Raw genomic sequence first — 22,352 nt, forward strand, 5'->3', positions numbered from 1 at the left:
TTTTTGAGCCTGAATTTAAGGAGGATGAAGCTGAGCTACACGTTTTAGAAGCTGAGCGATAAGCAGATCCAGCAAGTAGCACTATTGCTAAGTACTTAAGAAATACAAAGTACGAACGTATAAAAACAATCCCTTGCTGTACAGTGTCTGCTCTCACTGGGATGCTGACTGATGGGACATTTATATCTTCCCGTTTAGATGAAGAATTACCCTAAATTCCGGACTACAAGCCACTACTTTTTTGTTAAAGTTGCGGCTTATAAGACGGTGCAGCTAATTAATTAATTGTTCTCCGATAACCGCCATAATAAAAAACACAAACCAGCAAATACACCAAGAATGTGTTTTACTGTTTGTGCTATGCTACCGTTTTTTGGACAAGTTCACTCACTGCAGGTGTCTTTCTATTTACATGTAGTGCTTTTCTTCATTTTTTAATTTCAACCGGAGAGCTGTTCATCTTCCAATGGTGGCCTAGTCCGCCCACTAGGCCACCATTTCTAGTCCCCCCCCCCCTCCCACCCCTTCGCTTTAGTTGTATTTTTCAATTTGTAGCACTTTTATTATTATTATTATTATTATTATTATTATTTAAAATTTTTTTAAAAAAAAAATAAATAAATAAAAAATAATAATAATAAAAGTGCTACAAATTGAAAAATACAACTAAAGCGAAGGGGTGGGAGGGGGGGGGGGGACTAGAAATGGTGGCCTAGTGGGCGGACTAGGCCACCATTGGAAGATGAACAGCTCTCCGGTTGAAATTAAAAAATGAAGAAAAGCACTACATGTAAATAGAAAGACACCTGCAAATTTTTTTAAACTTTTTATTCGACCCCTTTTACCGTATTGCATTTGCATTATCTTGTTTAGCACACTCATTGTTTATGTTTTCTTTGTTTGTTTTTTTTGTTTTGCTTAGTTGTTTTTTTGTTTTTTTGTTGTTGTTTTTTTTTTTTTTTTTTTTTTTTGTTTGCTCCATGCTTTTTTAACCTGTAAAGCACTTTGGTGCAATCTAAAAAGTTGTTGAAAATGTGCTATATAAATAAAGTTGACTTGACTTGACTTGACTTCCAGCCGCGCATACCGTTTCTACTCGTATGGAGTCTTCATTCATCACTCCAAGCAACGTTTGAGTTTTACAATATAACTAAAACTGTTTACACTTACTAAACCGTCCCATGTGTCATGTCTGTAGAAGTGTTTTCATGCATATTTGTATGTGCTATCTTAATTTAATGACGCTAGCTTCGTTAGCATGAGCTAATATTCTAACACGTTTACCAGTGTCAGTTATTAACATACAATGGCATTCTTTTTGTATTGTTTCAGTTTAACAAATTCCTCAGTAAATTAACCAAGACGTCGCCACAGAGTCATTAAGTCTGTTTAGCTGATTGGAGAGCTAGCTTCTGTAGCTTCTGACAATGACTTTTATTTTGTTTGGTTTACATTTACAGAATCTTTGTGTAAGTAACTCATTTCACAACATATTTATCTGTGGCTTATAGTCCAGCGCGGTTTATATAGGGAAAATATTTTTTTCTTCTAAAATTTAGTGGGTATGGCTTATATCCCGCGCAACTTTTTTTTCCCCCTCAATCTCCGGGTCTAAGGTGAATGTCAAAGTTGACCAACTTTTCTGTTAATAAACACAACCTTCTACTATACAGGTGTAAGGTATGGTTTACTTTTTTGCAGAATTTTTCACCAACTTAGATGATACAGCAGCTTACCGGCTCAGTACATCAATAGCTGCATAAACTAGTTGCCTCTCCGTGATCAATGCGCCGCTAAAAGTAGTTCCAAGGCATTAGCTCTCATAAAAACAATGTCGCTAATACTTGGTTAATATTCAGGTCACGACACGTAAATGGAGTTTTGTTGGCAGTTTTTAGATGTCTTTTAGAGGGCTTTATGGGCGCAATAGGGGACTCCCATTCGCTTCATTGTTCGCCACTTCATAGTTGCCGTATATTATACATTAAAATGCATAAAAAATATTAAAAAAACATTAGTTTTTGTCCTACAAAGGGATTGTGAATGATAGGCAAAATTACGCCCCAAAAGGGCAGTTCCTCTTTAAGGCTCTCTTATCTAGTGAACCATGCAAGAAAAGGGTTAAAGAATGTTCATTCAGGAATTTGCGCTTAACTAAGACTAAGAAAAAGGAAGGTCTTGATAGAGGATGTCTGTGCCCTGGTAGTTTTTTTTAATGGTTTTCTTGAAGAGTATTTATTTATACAGTGCCTAATCGGCTAGATTGAGAGGGAAAAACAAGCGGGACTTGCTTGAGTTTAAGTTCACACAAGTCTTTTATGTATACTTTCCATGTTATTCGTAACCGCACATCTTTTTGTTTGTTTTTTGCACTTTCACTCATTTACGCTCATCAAAGCTCTTAGTATTACGCTCATTGTTTTCTGGCGCCATCTCGTGGTTAAGGGGTGCAATTACAACAAAACAGTATTTTTTTCTGATTTTTCAATCTGCTAAAAACTAAATGAATTTCATTCTTGCTTAGTAATATACCAGATTTGCAGGCCTTTAAAACGTAGCAGTAACAGTGGGAGACAATGGGCCAAAATAGTTTTTAAGGTAAAGTGTTTATACTTAAAGGCCTACTGAAAGCCACTACTACCGACCACGCAGTCTGATAGTTTATATATCAATGATGAAATCTTAACATTGAAACACATGCCAATACGGCCGGGTTAACTTATAAAGTGCAATTTTAAAATTCCCGCCACACTTCCGGTTGAAAATCTCCTTTGGATATGATTTATGCGCGTGACGTCATAAAATGCACGGAAGTGTTTGCGCCCTATTGGACACAATACACAAAGCTCTGTTTTCTTCGACAAAATTCCACAGTATTCTGGACATCTGTGTTGGTGAATCTTTTGCAATTTGTTTAATGAACAATGGAGGCTGCAAAGAAGAACGTTGTAGGTGGGATCGATTGGTGTCTTAGCGGCTAAGTACAATACTTACAGCAACACAACAAGGACTACTTACCCTGATAGAAGACGCCTAGCCGATGCTTGCCGCCAAACCCACGGATGAAGTCCTTCGTCGCGCCGTTGATCGCTGGAACGCAGGTGAGCACGGCTGTTGATGGGATGATGAGGGCTGGCTGGTGTAGGTGGAGCGCTAATGTTTTATCATAGTTCTGTGAGTTCCGGCTGCTAAATTGCTAAATTAGCCTTAGCTTCGTTAGCAACAGCATTGTTAAGCCTTACCAGGCTGAGAATTTTTAACCGTGTAGTCACATGTACATGGTTTAATAGTATTGTTGATCTTCTGTCTATCCTTCCAGTCAGGGGTTTATTTATTTTGTTTCTATCTTCATTTGAGAACGATGCTAGCACGTTAGCTCAGTAGCTAAGTGTGTCACCGATGTATTGTCTTGGAGATAAAAGTCACTCTAAATGTCCATTTCGCGTGCTCGACTCTCATTTTCAAGAGGATATAGTATCTGAGGTGGTTTAAAATACAAATCTGTGATCTACAATAGAAAAAGGAGAGTGTGGAATCCAATGAGCCAGCTTGTACCTAAGTTACGGTCAGAGCGAAAAAAGATACGTCCATTACTGCCTCTCAAGTCCTTCACTGTAACGTTCCTCATCTACGAATCTTTCATCCTCGCTCAAATTAATGGGGTAATCGTCACTTTCTCGGTCCGAATCTCTCTCGCTCCATTGTAAACAACGGGGAATTGTGAGGAATACTAGCTCCTGTGACGTCACGCTACTTCCGGTACAGGCAAGGCTTTTTTTTTATCAGCGAGCAAAAGTTGCGAACTTTATCGTCGATTTTCTCTACTAAATCCTTTCAGCAAAAATATGGCAATATCGCGAAATGATCAAGTATGACACATAGAATGGATCTGCTATTCCCGTTTAAATAAAAAAAATCATTTCAGTAGGCCTTTAAATATCCCATTCCAATAACGTCACATTCAAAAACCCAATGCAAATTTATGAAAATAAAACCTCAGAAAAACTGCCTGGTGAAATGTCAGCCTGCTTAACTTCAAACTAAACTATCATATCACATATATAATGCCCATTTTTGGCTCAATGGTTGCATAATTTGAACATTGTATATGAAGACCTGCTTTGAGGGGGAGGGGGTTGGGGCTTCTTATCATATCAATTTGTCCTTTGTCCCCTAACTGCCTCTTGAGCTCATGACACAACACAGGTGACAATGCGCCTTACTTTTTAATGCGTGTCTTTTAGGTTTTAGCTCCAGAACGGTTTTAATTTGCACACCAAGAGGGCGACAGAAGTGAATCTTCAAGTGCTTTGGGATTTTTGCAATTCCCACCTTACAGGCACAGACGGAGACCTCGTGAGGAAGAGTGACTAATGGGAGGGATGGAGGAAAAGGAGGTGGCTAAGTAGCAGAGGAGGGAACACTGGATGTAGCCAGAAGCAGGATAGAGAAAAATAGTCACTACGTAGAGCAAGAAGCTTGGCTAAGACTACGTTCTGTTTTTATAGAGCCAGAAAAATGGATTTGATGCTCCATTATCAGTAGAATGTGTAGTGATCCTTGGATGGTGAGTATCATTTTCCTAATGTATTTATTCTGAGTGTTATTTTTGTCATTGAGCATCAATTTATTATTGTATTGTCAACTCAATTAAAAAAACATTTTCACCTAAAGATTGTATATTTTTCAACTAAAAAAACAACTGTCACACTAATGAAGTATGCTGTTTATCTAAAAATATGTGAACAAAATGTTGCTATACCATGCTGCAAAAATACTATCTGGCAGCTAATGGTTTATTTAAACCAAATTAGAAGTTTAACTGCTCTGTTGAATATACAAACGCGCCTAACGACATTAAGTTTTGCATTAGCTCTTAGTCGTCATCCTTTTGTTGCACAACAGTAGGTTTTTAGTCCCTGGAATGCAAGCGTTTTGATTGATTGATTGATTGATTGAGACTTTTATTAGTAGGTTGCACAGTGAAGTACATATTCCGTACAATTGACCACTAAATGGTAACACCCGAATAAGTTTTTCAACTTGTTTAAGTCGGGGTCCACTTAAATTGATTCATGATACAGATATATACTATCATATATACTATCATCATAATACAGTCATCACACAAGATAATCACATTGAATTATTTACATTATTTACAATCGGGTGTGTGGAGGGGGGGGGGGGGGATATGGACATCAAGTAGTGGACATAGAGAGAGAGAGAGATCAGAAGGCATAAGAAAAAGTATCTGCATTTGATTGTTTACATTTGATTATTAGCAATCCGGGAAGGGTGTTAGTTTAGGGTTGTAGCTGCCTGGAGGTGAACTTTTATTGCGGTTTTGAATGAGGATAGAGATGCCCTTTCTTTTATACCTGTTGGGAGCGCATTCCACATTGATGTGGCATAGAAAGAGAATGAGTTAAGACCTTTGTTAGTTCGGAATCTGGGTTTAACGTGGTTAGTGGAGCTCCCCCTGGTGTTGTGGTTATGGCGGTCATTTACGTTAAGGAAGTAGTTCGACATGTACTTCGGTATCAGGGAGGTGTAGCGGATTTTATAGACTAGGCTCAGTGCAAGTTGTTTAACTCTGTCCTCCACCTTGAGCCAGCCCACTTTAGAGAAGTGGGTAGGAGTGAGGTGGGATCTGTAGGGAGCTACATTATCAGCCTCAATAGCCACGTGTACATGGGCAAAATGTATTTAATTTGATCATAATTCTGATTAGAATGTTCCTGTGTAAATGGACCCTGAAAAAAAAGATCTGATTTTAATGTGCATTTTCATGCATCACACCTTAAATCGAAATACTTCACTTTGACATGCGTAGCACCATACCATAAACGGTAAGATGTGCTATTGCTTGTGCTATGGTGCCCTCTTTTGGACGAGGTTGTTTGCTGCAGTTGCTGAAACAAATCAGTGACTTCCACTGTTAACAAACATGGCTTTGTGCTTTTTTGCTTGTCCAACACCGTCACGGTGATTTTTCCTTCTGTTCACTACTTTTGTTTTTGGTAGTTTCGTTTTAAGAAAAACATATTCAACAGTATATAACGCTACTTATGTTCATGTTGAATGGGGGAGACAGCAGCAAGACAATCGCTTCATGCCGAGACAATTACACTTAGTCCGCGCTCCACCAAAGTATAGCTGTCGTAAAAGATGTGCAGTAAGGATCATGTCTACTTGAATTTCGGAAGATGTGTTTTCATGCGCTACAATCCAAATGATAGCGGCATAAACCACCCGTCTCAATCGGAATTAAATTTTGATCCGAATGTGTGTTTAGGTCACCATGTTCCGAATAGCGTGTTTACATGAAGCATTTTTATTCCGGTTGGGCTTTTAATCGCATTAAATGTGTCCATGTACACATAACAATGGACGAGCAGCACAGTTGTAGCTGTGTAACCTCTTGTGAGTCATTTGCTATGTGCAATGGTCAGCACCATTACTGGCAACTTCCCCAAATTTCAGTCAAAGGTAAGAAAAAATGAGGTCACCCCAACTTGGGTTGCATTCATTCATGTTCACCTGAACATGAATGAACAAAGTTCAGCGAGTGCTGAACTTTGTTAGAAAATTGGTAGTCCAAATGGTCTTCACAGCCGTTTTCCATATTTTCCTAGATAAAATGAAAATATCTTTTTGGGTAGATTGTTAAAAAGTCTGTGTTTTAACTGTTAAAATATTTGCTTGTTAAAGTCAATTACTTAAATAGACTTTGCTGGGAAACCTATCAAAAGTTGATTTGTGCTCATTTGAAGGGCAAACCCGTGTTGACCCTACCCCCAGCCTGTAATCTTAAACCCACATCCGTCACTGTGACCTCCGACCCTGCCCTCCATTGGAAATCATGTGTCCGTCATGTTTTAAAGGCAACGCCAGTTGGATTAGCCTTGCTGCTAAAATTTTCTCCCTGTTGGGCCAAATGATCAAATATGGGAACTTGACTTTATAATGACTTATAAACAATGGCGCCTCTGTCATTCCCTTGTATGACTGACTGACCCGAACCACGGCAGTACCTGTCAAAATGTTTTCTTAATATAGATTTGCTTGTGATGTGGTTTGTTTCGAAGACATTTGTGTAACGATGGAAGCCAACCATGCATATATATGTAACACAGGTTTGCTTAAAGTTTTATAGTTCTTAGTAAAGCTGCAACGATTAATCGATATACACAGTACAGGCCAAAAGTTTGGACACACCTCATTCAATGCGTTTTCTTTATTTTCATGACTATTTACATTGCAGATTGTCACTGAAGGCATAAAACTATGAATGAACACTTGTAAAGTTATGTACTTAACAAAAAAAGGTGAAATAACTGAAAACATGTTTTATTTTCTAGTTTCTTCAAAATAGCCACCCTTTTCTCTGATTACTTTTTGGCACACTCTTGGCATTCTCTTGATAAGCTTCAAGAGGTAGTCACCTGAAATGGTTTTCACTTCACAGGTGAAGCTCATCGAGAGAATGCCAAAAGTGTGCAAAGCAGTTCAACAGTTTAACCGGTAATAGCAGCTTTGATGTGATAGACGCCATCTTTCTTGCCCTTTGAAGTCACTACGCATGTCATTCCTGTCCGCAGGAATCATTAATGGAATGGTTTGAAAAATGGGCATAGTGATTCCAAGGAATTGATAAACTAAAAACAGGTTTCTGATTTTCATGCAGAGTCCTGGCGTTACTCTATTGCTATTAAATTATGTATTCCCCAGAGGGTTAAGGTGTAGAAACTTCATCAACTCCTCAGTACAAATGCTTGATTCAATTTCACATACGACTTCTTGGATTTCTTAGTACCCAGTGAAGCTTTTAATGAACTAGTGAGTGCATTGTTGAAACTAACTCAGATGGTGTTAAAGGCCTGTCTGCTTTTCATCATGCTGTTTTTGTATGCATTGTTCAGAAAGGTCTGTAGGAAGTACGTCTGGGAAGCTGTCTGCATTGACGCTAGGTTTTCTGCCGCTTCATGCCAACGATCAGGCCCATTAGAGTGCAGGAACTCAGAAGGGAGCCAAGCCAAAGAGTTGCAGCCATTCACTTTGAGCCAAAAACACAAGCTGCTCAACTTGCTGAGGTTTGTGCAGCCACAGTCTAAGTCTGACATCATGTTGGAGCAATTCCTTCCCCTGCTCCGTTCCAAGCCATGCTTACTGTTGGGAGACCCCCTACCCCACCCAGAGTGTGCTCATTCACTGTGAAAAACCCTCTGGTGATGACATGGTTGTAAGTCTGTATTGTGGTACACTGTGTCTGCATGAAGATGTGCGTCATAGAATCTGATTGTCAGGGTCATGCATGATCAAGCTTAGGACATTCTGATTTTGGCTAGATATACCTCTCTCTCTCTCTCTCTCTCTCTCTCTCTCTCTCTCTCTCTCTGGCTTAGTTAAAGGCCTACTGAAACCTACTACTACCGACCACGCGGTCTGATAGTTTATACATCAAAGATGAAATCTTAACATTGCAACACATGCCAATACGGCCGGGTTAACTTATAAAGTGCAATTTTAAATTTCCCGCTAAACTTCCGTTTGAAAACGTCTATGTATGATGACGTATGCGCGTGACGTCAATCGTTGAAGCGGAAGTATAGGTACACCATTGTATCCAATACAAAAAGCTCGGTTTTCATCGCAAAATTCCACAGTATTCTGGACATCTGTGTTGGTGAATCTTTTGCAATTTGTTTAATGAACAATGAAGACTGCAAAGAAGAAAGCTGTAGGTGGGATCGGTGTATTAGCGGCTGGCTACAGCAACACAACCAGGAGGACTTTGACTTGGATAGCAGACGCGCTAACCGCCGACCGCACGGATGATCGGGTGAAGTGTTTCGTCGATTGATGGAACGCAGGTGAGCACGGGTGTTGATGAGCAGATGAGGGCTGGCTGGCATAGGTGGATAGCTAATGTTTTTAGCATAGCTCTGTGAGGTCCCGTTGCTAAGTTAGCTTCAATGGCGTCGTTAGCAACAGCATTGTTAAGCTTCGCCAGGTTGGAAAGCATTAACCGTGTATTTACAGGTCCATGGTTTAATAGTATTGTTGATTTTCTGTCTATCCTTCCAGTCAGGGGTTTATTTCTTTTGTTTCTATCTGCAGTTAAGCCCGATGCTATCACGTTAGCTCCGTAGCTAAAATGCTTTGCTGATGTATTGTCGTGGAGATAAAAGTCACTGTGAATGTCCATTTCGCGTTCTCGGCCGTCATTTTCAAGAGGATATAGTATCCGAGGTGGTTTAAAATACAAATCCGTGATACACAATAGAAAAAGGAGAAAGTGTGGAATCCAATGAGCCAGGTTGTACCTAAGTTACAGTCAGAGCGAAAAAAGATGCATCCTGCACTGCACTCTAGTCCGTCACTCTCACGTTCCTCATCCACGAATCTTTCATCCTGGCTCAAATTAATGGGGTAATCGTCGCTTTCTCGGTCTGAATCGCTCTCGCTGCTGGTGTAAACAATGGGGAAATGTGAGGAGCTCTTCAACCTGTGACGTCACGCTACTTCCGGTACAGGCAAGGCTTTTTTTATCAGCGACCAAAAGTTGCGAACTTTATCGTCGATGTTCTCTACTAAATTCTTTTAGCAAAAATATGGCAATATCGCAAAATGATCAAGTATGACACATAGAATGGATCTGCTATCCCCGTTTAAATAAAAAAAAAAAATTTCAGTAGGCCTTTAATACAAAGCTTTCCATGCTTTTTAGGAGACTGCGGCTTGAATTGGGCTTAGTATTGGAGAAGTGGGAACGTTGACGAAAGCCTCTACTGCCCAAAGTCTGATCAGAGTGTTAACCACACAAGGGGAGTTTTTGCTACATCTATTTTTGGATGGATCACATTTAAAGACGATATAAAACCGTTACAGCACCTGAACATATCTAACAGCACACTAATGTGCCACGGCCCCGTGGTTGGGAATCACTCCAGTAGAACACAATCTACTTCCAGACTTTGCTTACTTCCGATTTGTTAGAATTATAATTATTTATTTATTTATTTTGACAAATAAAATGTAAACTAAATTAGTCAGTTTCACGGTGTTGATTAAAGGAACGAGCAATAGTTCAATGAACATTTAAACATTGTCATTCAAGTTTATGTATTTGTTGACTACTGTAATATGAATAACTTAAGTTGAGTCGTAATTATCAGAAGCGTAAAAAGAAGTTAGGCATTAATGTGTAGGATACGACAAATTATATAAATCTTGCCCAACTGATTGATATCAGAACGATAAAGGTTATTGAAAAGGTTTCTGAACCTTAAATGTTTATTAGCAACCTATCATTTCATATGTTCAAATTCCCAAACAAAATAAAAATAGCAAAAGTTCTACCAATTCATAATGGAGACAAATACAAGTTTACAAACTATAGCTAAACCGGTTTCCTTACTTACCCAATTTTCTAAAATTTTTGAAAAATTATATAACAGATTGTATGACTTCATATAGATAAAAGTGGAACACTTACAGAGAAACAATACATATACAAAGCTAACATCTCAATGTCAATGGCATTAATCGAAATCACGGAAGAGGTTACCAATTCAATCGATGGTAAAACAGTGTGCAGCTGCATTGTTTACGGGTCTAACTAAAGCATCAATCGTAATATCTTGCCAAATTACAACGGTATGGCATCAAAAGGGTTGGTCTTGAACTGGGTAAGAAGCTACTTAACCAGCAGGGAGCAATACTTGAAATAGGCCTGGGCGATATGGCTTAAAAATAAAATCTGTTTTTTTCACAGAAAAAATAGATTTTTTTTACATTTTTTCCTCTACTTCTTTAAAGTAAGCAATGAATATAAATGACAGATGTAATTCAAAGCAAGTTTTGCTTTTATTTGATAAAAAAAAAAATAGTTGTTTGAAATGACACTGCATCTTACTCTTAGCAAAATTCTAATTTGTATATTTTTAGACCAGATATAAATTGTACATTTTATGCAACAATTTTTAAATAACGAAATTAAAGGCCTACTGAAATGAATTTTTTTTATTTAAACGGGGATAGCAGATCTATTCTATGTGTCATACTTGATCATTTCGCGATATTGCCATATTTTTGCTGAAAGGATTTAGTATAGAACAACGACGATAAAGATTGCAACTTTTGGTATTTGATAAAAAAAAGGCTTGCCCCTACCGGAAGTAGCGTGACGTAGTCAGTTGAACATATACGCAAAGTTCCCTATTGTTTACAATGATGACCGCATGAAGTGAGAGAGATTCGGACCGAGAAAGCGACAATTTCCCCATTAATTTGAGCGAGGATGAAAGATTTGTGGATGAGTAAAGTGCAAGTGAAGGACTAGTGGGGAGTTGAAGCTATTCAGATAGGGAAGATGCTGTGAGAGCCGGGGGTGACCTGATATTCAGCTGGGAATGACTACAACAGTAAATAAACACAAGACATATATATACTCTATTAGCCACAACACAACCAGGCTTATATTTAATATGCCACAAATTAATCCTGCATAAAAACACCTGCGTGTTTGTTATGCTAGCTCCTAGCTCCTCTGCTAGCTCCTAGCTCCATAGAACACGCCAATACAATTCAAACACCTGATCAACACACACAATCACTCAGCCCAAAAGACCGTTTACCTAACCCAAGGTTCATAAAGCTTATATATTTTTAAAAAGTTACGTACGTGACGCGCACATACGGTCAAGTTATCGAATGTTTAGCAGCCAAGGCTGCATACTCACGGTACCTGATATTCAGCTGGGAATGACTACAACAGTAAATAAACACAAGACATATATATACTTTATTAGCCACAACACAACCAGGCTTATATTTAATATGCCACAAATTAATCCTGCATAATAACACCTGCGTGTTTGTTATGCTAGCTCCTAGCTCCTCTGCTAACTCCTAGCTCCATAGAACACGCCAATACAATTGAAACACCTGATCAACACACACAATCACTCAGCCCAAAAGACCGTTCACCTAACCCAAGGTTCATAAAGCTTATATATTTTTAAAAAGTTACGTACGTGACGCGCACGTACGGTACGTGTTATGCCTGCTCCTAGCTCCTCTGCTAGCTCCTAGCTCCATAGAACACGCCAATACAATTCAAACACATGATCAACACACACAATCACTCAGCCCAAAAGACCGTTCACCTAACCCAAGGTTCATAAAGCTTATATATTTTAAAAAAGTTACGTACATACGCAAAAAAAAGCCAAAGCTGCATACTCACAGTAGCACGTCTGCGTCTTTGTCATCCAAATCAAAGTAATCCTGGTAAGAGTCTGTGTTGTCCCAGTTCTCTACAGGCGTCTGTGTATCCAAGTCAAAAGTCCTCCTGGTTAGAGTCTCTGTTATCCGAGTTCTTCCATCTTGACTGCATCTTTCGGGAATGTAAACAAAGAAGCGCCGGCTGTGTACTGTTGTGGCTGACTACGTTCGAAAAATACGTCCATTTCGCACCGACAACTTTCTTCTTTGCTTGCTCGGCTTCCTTCTCCATAATGCAATGAACATGATTGAAACAGATTCACGAACACAGATGTCCAGAATACTGTGGAATTATGAAATGAAAACAGAGCTTTTTCGTATTGGCTTCAATGTGGAAGGCATACCCGTGTTCGCCGGTTTACGTCACGCGCATACGTCATCCTCAGAGGCGTTTCGAACCGGAAGTTTAGCGGCAAATTTAAAATGTCACTTTATAAGTTAACCCGGCCGTATTGGCATGTGTTATAGTGTTAAGATTTCATCATTGATATATAAACTATCAGACTGCGTGGTCGGTAGTAGTGGCTTTCAGTAGGCCTTTAAGGGCTTCCTCTGGGAGGCAATACTTCTGCTTGAATACATTACTTCTGTAAACAAAAATTTAGCATTGTACATTGCATGCAAATAATTATCTCCAAAACTGAAATGAATAAAGTGTGAATTTAAAGGGGAACTGCACTTTTTTGGGAATTTTGACCATTGTTCACAATCATTATGAGAGACAAGAAGAAACTCTTTGTTTTTTGTTCTTGGTGGGTAGCAATGCAGCTAAAGGGAGCAATCAATTATACCTCTAAATCACTTTGAAAATGCATTTCTAAAAAACCCTGGCATCAATACTTAATTTACGTTTGTAACTCATATAATAAACATGCTGTAGCGACATTGTTATTGTAAGAGCAAACACTGAGGAACTCTTTTTCTATCATACCAACACATCGGCGTGCTACTGCATTAGCTGTAAAAGCTAATTACGGCAAGAGATAAGCTAGCGTTTACGTCAGCACGAAACGCGATGAGTTTGTAATGCACAACATTGCAATAGGTCAACAATCTGTACTGACTGAAAAACATGAACAATCCTATTACAGTATCTGCAAAGTATTAGCCCACATTTCACGTTTTGTTCATACACAGCTGAGCTAGCCCGACGGCGTATGTACTGTAGTTGTACCAACAAGCATGGCGTGCTGTGTGTATCATGATCAATATTAAAGTGACTCAGTCGATGGACAGTTGTTTGTCTGGTCCAGCTGGTCGGGGACCTTTCCTGTTGATTTTGGGTAAGCAATCCATTTATGTTAGAATAGCTTGACTCCAAGTTCCATATTTAAAGCATCAACATCGCTTTCATCCCCCTCTCCGGGCTTCAGTCTGCTCCAACATCTCACTCTTCCTTCATGCTCACTTCTATAAGCAGCAGTATATTTAGCTTCAAAAGTATAAGGTTGTAAATCCTCATTTGTCCAAAAATAGTTGTCTTCGTTGTCTGTTACCATGTCTGCGATGATTAGAAAACACTTGTCTTTGATTCCGGAAGTAGGAACACACATGTTGCCAGAAGTCAGACATGCGCTGCTATGGAAACAGAAATCTGTGCGCTAAAGAAATCAGTCTTGGAATTGATAAAAATGATCAAAATACGGTCAATAATGTTACATATTGTTATGAAGGTGTCTGTTACTGCATCATATATAGACTAGAAGTGTGCATATAAAACTTTGATGGAGAGTTTTGAAGTTGTTTTATTGGGCTTTGAAGGCTACAACCGTGACTCCCATTAGCCGCATCTTTCATGCGGTTTTTAATCATCTTTTAAATCATAAAAGCATATGTTCTTATCTCTCATAATGACTGTGAACGATAGGCAACATTCCAAAAAAGTGCAGTTCCCCTTTAAAACTTTTGTCTCGAAAAAATTATTCTCTAAATAAAAATGTAGCATTGCACATTGCATGCACAATAAACTCCAATAAATCAAAGATACCAATAATCATTAAATGATAATAAAAATAAATCTGATCAATAAAGTGCAACTTTAAAACTTCTGTTTTGAATGAAATACTACTGTATATAAAATGTAGTATTGTACATTGTATGCAAATAAGTAAAACATTGAGATGACTATATAGTTTTAGTAGGTGGATAAAAGCAGGCTTTTCCCTGAAGTATCCGGGGGTTCTTATTAGTGTGTACTGATGTTAAAGGCATTGTACACTTTATTGCACAATTAATACATCACAATTGCACAAGTGACTTCTCAGAAATGAAAACCAGTGGTGGTCAACCAAGCAGTGTGAGAACCGAGTACAAAAGAGGCTTAAATCTTCCTGAAAAAAAGCAGATACGAGCAAAAAATCTAATTATACAATGGAATAGATCCCTATAATTTATCAAAAGATTTGTCGAGTGATATATTGATGCTGGAACTAGGACACTTTGATTTCTAGTATACACAACAAAATGGTGGTCCTGTCTTTGTCGCTTTCCTCACGTCTATGAAAAAATATGGCAGCAAGTCAGCTGGCAGAGACAGAATCTTAAAGGCAGACCAAGTATATGTCAAAGTGTCTTGTTAGGATGCAGGTCAGAGACAAAGCAGAGGGATGTTGCAAAACATTGTGTGGCAGCAAAAACGTGTCTTCTGATGAATGTCTTTCAGTGTGACAAGTCTCAAAATGATATCTGACTCATAATGTCAAACACGATCCATGCGTCCTTTAAATGCACAATGGTAACTGTCAACTTCATCTTCACATGCTTAAATATATCCTGTTTTTTTCTTACACCTCACAATGACTGTTTATTGATGCTTCAAGACCTTGGCAGTAGGGATGATACTCGAAACCGGTTTTCCCGGTTGTTTGATAAGAAAAGAACCGAGTCCTCGGACTCGAAACCCTTTTTGAGAACCGGTACCCGTTATCGAGACCACTATAGTAAAGGAAAAGAGTTGATTCTTTATTCGAATCCCGTCCCGACCAGAAATGCTCCGTGGGACATCACAAGAATTGACGTCACGTAGCTCAGTCATTAGGCGCAGATAGCGAAAGCAGGAAAACAATGGACGGGAAAAAGCGCTCAAAGGTGTAATAAAGTTCAAAACGAAAGCTATAATCCATCGAATAACTTTACTGAGAGATTTCAGCAGGGTAAAACACATGACGAACACTTTTACGACCAACCGGAAACATAGCAACCAGGCTAGCAACGCACCTCCTTTACGGCAGCTGTCGCAACGTTCTTAAAACAACCGCAGCACATACATATATATACAACACTGCAGCACATACATATATATACAACATATCTCCCTTTTTTAACTTTTGTTTTTCTTTCCTTGTAAACAAAACAAAATCACACTGTAGATGTGTTGTCGGTCTAATTATAAATAATGCAGACGAGGCGTGTTGGCTGAGTTCTTGACGTTTACTTTCACAGCGTGGCAACATGCAACACTTTTCGGGGCTACCGCGCATGCTCGTAACTCCCGTTGCATGCTGGGTAGTGTAGTTGTTATATTCTCTAGCTCATAACATTTTTCCCCCTATAAAGAAATAATGTTAACTCAATAAAGTGTATTTTTTTTAGCTTTAACTTTTCATTTTTTAGCATTGTAACCACATTTGCAATTAACTTTTCTCTTCATATAATTTTCTTTCAATAAAGAAATAAAGTGCAAAAATGTCAAAGCATCATAACAGTTAAGTGAAATAGCAGCAGAAGTGCACTTTTTGGAGAGCTGTATTATTTTCAGTTTTGTGCCCAAGGGACTGATTTTATTTAACACTATATTATTATTTATACACCTATAGTGATCACAGAGACAGCTTGTTTTTGTGTTACTGTATATATTTGTTTCTCTGAAAAATCCCACTTAATATACTTTGGGTAACAACAGTCAATATTTATTTCTTTTATTTTATTTTTTTAGGTGGGTAACAGTCAATATTTATTTATTTATTAGATTTTATTTTTTTATTATATAATAAAAGTGAGCTTTTGTTAAACCAAATATTGTGTGTTTTTTTCCATATACAACAACCTATCTGGACTCCATAAGAGAATCAATAAGGAATCGGTTCGATAAGAGGATTCGATAATAGGCTCGAACTCGATAATTCCTTATCAAACATCATCCCTACTTGGCAGTATTGATAACGCCACTAAGTTTCTATTGATCTCTCGGCGTCTGGGGTGTGGGGGCAAGGACTTTATTTTTTGATTGCAATCATAGTTCATTTTTTATTTCAGTAATTCTAGGCACCTGAAAAACACTGAAATAAATACAAATAAATACAAAATACTGACCCCAGGGAGTGCCCGGAGCTTAAAATACACGCAAGGTTGCTGCAAACTTGAAAGCAGTGTCGTGATCTGTGTAGCGGCCAACAGCTGAGTTAAATATATACTGTGTATATATAGAAAATTAGATTAGATTGTACTTTATTAAAAGTGTACGTAATTTCAATGTTGATAAGGCTTGGTGTCTTTCTGTGTGGAGTTTGCATGTTCTCCCCCGTGACTGCGTGGGTTCCCTCCGGGTACTGCGGCTTCCTCCCAGACATGCCCCTGGGGATAGGTTGATTGGCAACACTAAATTGGGCCTAGTGTGTGAGTGTGAATGTTGTCTGTCTATCTGTGTTGGCCCTGCGATGAGGTGGCGACTTGTCCAGGGTGTACCCCGCCTTCCGCCCGAGTGCAGCTGGGATAGGCTCCAGCACCCCCTGCGACCCTGAAAGGGACAAGCGGTAGAAAATGGATGGATGGATGGATAATGTGCATTTATGAGGAAAAAAAATGGTTATGGTAAGCAGAAGAATTGTTTGAGGCTAGAAAGTGTCTGATCCGATTACTTAATCAATCGGACATATAGATTACTAAAATATTTGATACCTGCAGCCTTACTTCTGACCTGACAGAAAGCATCATAAACATGAGATCAATCAAATATTGTTGAATTACTTTTAACTATTTACTATAAATGAAACTATCTCCATCCATATGAATCTAGACTGCATTTACTTATTGTTGAACCATGCAGAATTGCAATTTGGCTGCCACGTTTTACATGTCATCCAGGGGGCGCTCCTTGCTGATAAGAAGCTAGTTTACAGTTATGTTGCATTAGAACCGTGTCATTGTTTTTGCACCATTACAGTTTGTAGTGTTTAAATTATGCTGCAGAATATAAACTATACATTTTTGTTTCACCCCTATCACAGCAGTGCCAATTCATAATTGTGCATCGTATCTTGATGTACCCTTCGATTCCCAGCCCTATTAATGGGTTTCGCAATGCTTCATTAAATAATCTATGAATATTATTAATAATAATAATAATAATGGATTAGATTTATATAGCGCTTTTCTAGACACTCAAAGCGCTTCACAGAGAATTGAGGACCGATCATTCATTCACACCTGGTGGTGGTAAGCTACTTTCATAGCCACAGCTGCCCTGGGGTAGACTGACTGAAGCGTGGCTGCCAGTTTGCGCCTACGGCCCCTCCGACCACCACCTATTATTCATCATTCATTCACCAGTGTGAGCGGCACTGGGGGTAAGGGTGAAGTGTCCTGCCCAAGGACACAATAGCAGCTAATTGGATGGTAAGAGGCGGGGAGCGAACCTGCAACCCTCAGGTTTCTGGCACGGCCGCTCTACCCACTACGCCATGACGCCCCTAATAATATTCTGTTATGAAATCCGGTTGCCTTACAAAATGATATCATATTATATTGTTTTGCAGTACAACTAAATTATTATATTTTGTTGCATTTTCCCCCGTGATAAAGAAGATGACATCAGTGGTATTTGTGAGGAAGGAACAGATGGGAAGCATTGGAAGGGAAATGTCACACCAAATGCAAATATAGCACCTTTCTCTCAGTTCCTGAACTGTCTGCTTTGAAATAATTTACACCATTGAGGGGTGACGATAATTATATTGATCACACTTTTTTTTTGACCAACTTTATTAACTTTTTAGAAATCAATCAATCAATGTTTATTTATATAGCCCTAAATCACAAAAGTCTCAAAGGGCTGCATAAGCCACAACGACATCCTCGGCACAGAGCCCACACAAGGGACGTCGATGTGAATGACTATGAGAAACCTTGGAGAGAACCGCATATGTGGGTAACCCCCCCTCTAAGTACAGTCCCTAGTGGATCCACATAATAGTGAGAGTCCAGTCCATAGTGGGGCCATCAGGAGACCATCCCAAGCGGAGACAGGTCAGTAGCGCAGAGACGTCCCCAACCGATGCACAGGCGAGCGGTCCACCCCGGGTCCCAACTCTGGACAGCCAGCACCTCATCCATGGTCACCGGAACCGGAATAACCCGGCGAGGGGGCAAAGGAGAAAAGAAAACGGCAGATCAACTGGTCTAAAAAAGGGGGGTCTGTTTAAAGGCTAGAGTATACAAATGAGTTTTAAGATGGGACTTAAATGCTTCTACTAAGGTAGCATCTCTAACTTTTACCGGGAGGGCATTCCATAGTACTGGAGCCCGAACAGAAAACGCTCTATAGCCCGCATACTTTTTTTTGGCTCTGGGAATCACTAATAAGCCGGAGTTCTTTGAACGCAGATTTCTTGTCGGGACATATGGTACAATACAGTCAGCAAGATAGGATGGAGCTAGACCGTTTAGTATTTTATACGTAAGTAGTAAAACCTTAAAGTCGCATCTTAAGTGCACAGGAAGCCAGTGCAAGTGAGCCAGTATAGGCGTAATATGATCAAACTTTCTTGTTCTTGTCAAGAGTCTAGCAGCCGCATTTTGTACCAACTGTAATCTTTTAATGCTAGACATAGGGAGACCCGAAAATAATACGTTACAGTAATCGAGACGAGACGTAACGAACGCATGAATAATGATCTCAGCGTCGCTAGTGGACAAAATGGAACGGATTTTTGCGATATTACGGAGACGAAAGAAGGCCGTTTTAGTAACACTCTTAATGTGTGACTCAAACGAGAGAGCTGGGTCGAAAATAATACCCAGATTCTTTACCGAGTTGGCTTGAGATTAAAGCTGTGTTTTGACAATGCTGTTCTTGAATGTTTCAAACCACACATTGCTTGCCCTTTGCTTTCTTTGGAATCATACTGAGCCAGCAAAACGATAAAAATGCCGTGAAAAGGCTTTTTGAAAAGTAGCATAAAATGGCTGCACTGCTGGCACACAATGGGTGCTGGTACTCTTGAGACAAAGTTCGTACAACAAAGCTTATTGTTATTTGGTCTGTGGTTCATAAATCGAAAAGTTGGTACAATGGGGCGGTTTGAAAATGGGGAGTCTACTGTAGAGACAAACCACTGTAAACTGGCGGCGCAGAATGATATGGTGTTTTGAAGATGTCACTGGAAAATTATTCATCAAGGTGTGGTCCACATGTCTCAGTGATGGATAGAGTGCAGAGAATACCATGGAAACGGATGTTGTGGTTCACCTTCAATGTTCATTTCACAAGCTCCGCCACGTGTGGATAGATACAACTTTAACCTTTTATCAAAACGTTGCCTGTCCTATCCTTATCCCGCCTACATTGCAACTCAACATTAGACATGCATGCATGTATTTCTCTGCTTTCATCCAAAGTGCAATCACAGCCTCCTCACTCTTATGGTGACAGGTTGACCTATGGATAATATGTAGATGTACAGTGGGGCAAAAAAGTATTTAGTCAGTCACCCATTGACAATCAATGGGTGGCTGACTAAATACTTTTTTGCCCCACTGTATATGTATGTATGTATGTATACATGCATGTGTATGTGTGTATATATATGTATGCATGTACCGTATTTTTCGGACTATAAGTCACTCCGGAGTATAAGTCGCACCGGCCGAAAATGCACAATAAAGCAGGAAAAAAACATATATACGTCGTACTGGAGTATAAGTCGCATTTTTGGGGGAAATTTATTTTATAAAATCCAACACCAAGAATAGACATTTGGAAGGCAATTTAAAATAAAGAATAGTGAACAACAGGCTGAATAAGTGTACGTTATATGACGCATAAATAACCAACTGAGAACGTGCCTGGTATGTTAACACAACACATCATGGCAAGAGTCATTCAAGTAACTATAACTTATAGAACATGCTATACGTTTACCAAATAATCTGTCACTCCCGATCGCTAAATCCGATGAAATCTTCCTCCCCGGTGTCGCCTCTCGTATGTCCTTTCTTTCTGCTGCTCGATTGCCGTTCTCTGCTGCATTTTTCACTACGTCCAGCTTGTAATCTGCAGTATATGATTTCCTTTTCGGTGCCATTTTAGTTCAGCCCTTCTCAGTTTTTATAAGTTACCGCCAATGTTGATGTGATCCATTTTAATAGCTACGACAGTAGCATGTAGCAGTTAGCATGCCATGACCCACAATGCACTTCTGCCATGACCCTCCCCCGTCAAATTCTTATTGGTTGACGTGTGAGTGACGATTGCTGACGTGTGTGTGACGATTGCTGCCATTTGCTTCGTCTCTTACGCGAATGAGATAAGTAATATTATTTGATATTTTACGGTAATGTGTTAATCATTTCACACACAAGTCGCACCCACGGCCAAACTATGAAAAAAAACTGTGATTTAAAATCCGAAAAATACGGTATGCATGTATGCATCGCATCGCACAGGCCAAAAGTTTGGACACACCCTCTCATTCAATGCGTTTTCTTTATTTTCATGACTATTTATTTATTTGAGCTTCAAGAGGTAGTCACCTGATATGGTATTCACTTCAAAGGTGTGCTTGAAGCTCATCGAGAGAATGTCAAGAGTGTGCCAAGCAGTAATCCAAGATAAGGGTGGCTATTTTGAAGAAACTAGAATATAAAAAATGTTTTCATGTCTATCCGTGTTGTCCCTGTGATGAGGTGGCGACTTGTCCAGGGTGTACCCCGGTAATAACAATAATTTGGATGTATGTACTGTGAATGTGTATGTATGTATGTACTGCATTTGTGTATATATGTGGTAGCGTAGGTACCTATGTATGTGGGTAAGTACCAATGTGTGCGTGTATGTATTAATGAATGAATATGTATATGTGAGTATGGGAATTTGTATGTACTATATATATATATATATATATATATATATATATATATATTAGGGCTGCAACTAACGATTAATTTGATAATCGATTAATATGTCGATTATTACTTCGATTAATCGATTAATAATCGGATAAAAGAGACAAACTACATTTCTATCCTTTCCAGTATTTTATTGAAAAAAAACCAGCATACTGGCACCATGTTGTGGACATTGGGGGTGCAGCATACACCAACAATAACACAGAAATGTAACTCATCAGAACTGAATCAGATATTGTACACGTTTCTGTTGTGAATAATAAAGGATTCATTTTAGGCTGCCTCTGAATAATAGCATGAAATATTCCAGCACCTTCATAACGTTTAGTTATACTAAAGCGTCACTCAAATCTAAATAGATTTATATAGCTTTATCAGCCCGGCTACATTGATCCATTATGAAACCAACCTGAGATATTTCTGTCCGTTACGTTTATTTCGAAATTGGTAACCGTGCGTTTTCTCTCTCAAAACGGAGTCAAATGTGCCGAAGACACATTATCAGCCCCGCGTTGCAACAAAGGCATAACTTTAACGTTACTCACAAAAAAGCTGAACTCATGAATGCTTGTTGCCACTATGGACTTATAAAGTTACGTACTGTGAATTCTTCCCTTCATCCATGGCTCCAACATTTTTCTTCTTCAGGTGCTCCAGAAGCAATGTTGTACTTCCGTGCCATTTTGCAGGAAACGGTCTTCTTTGAAGTCTTTAAAGTAAAGTGTTCCCACACTTTTGACGACTTAGGTCGTACACTTTTCTCCATTGAAGCAATAACCTCAAGATGTTTCTCCACTAAACTATCGGTCGTGTTTTCCTGCGCCATTTTTCAAATTTTTTCAGCAAAGGAGACGCCGTCGTCACGTCAGCTGCACATGACACATCATTGGCTAGCTTACGCCACCTCATGAGACGTAGCCTAACCGCCGCCCTGGCGC

General features: G+C 39.1%; 2 protein-coding genes across 3 annotated transcripts in view; both read left to right on the forward strand.

Moving 5' to 3' along the window:
* LOC133641588 (protein C12orf4 homolog) overlaps positions 1 to 22,352 on the forward strand; it is a 111,051-nt gene that overhangs the window by 87,609 nt on the left and 1,090 nt on the right. The gene's annotated exons all lie outside the window — the stretch shown is intronic.
* slc45a3 (solute carrier family 45 member 3) overlaps positions 1 to 22,352 on the forward strand; it is an 88,490-nt gene that overhangs the window by 31,032 nt on the left and 35,106 nt on the right. The gene's annotated exons all lie outside the window — the stretch shown is intronic.

This window comes from Entelurus aequoreus, linkage group LG24 (genome assembly GCF_033978785.1).
Source record: "Entelurus aequoreus isolate RoL-2023_Sb linkage group LG24, RoL_Eaeq_v1.1, whole genome shotgun sequence".
Taxonomy (NCBI): Eukaryota; Metazoa; Chordata; class Actinopteri; order Syngnathiformes; family Syngnathidae; genus Entelurus; species Entelurus aequoreus.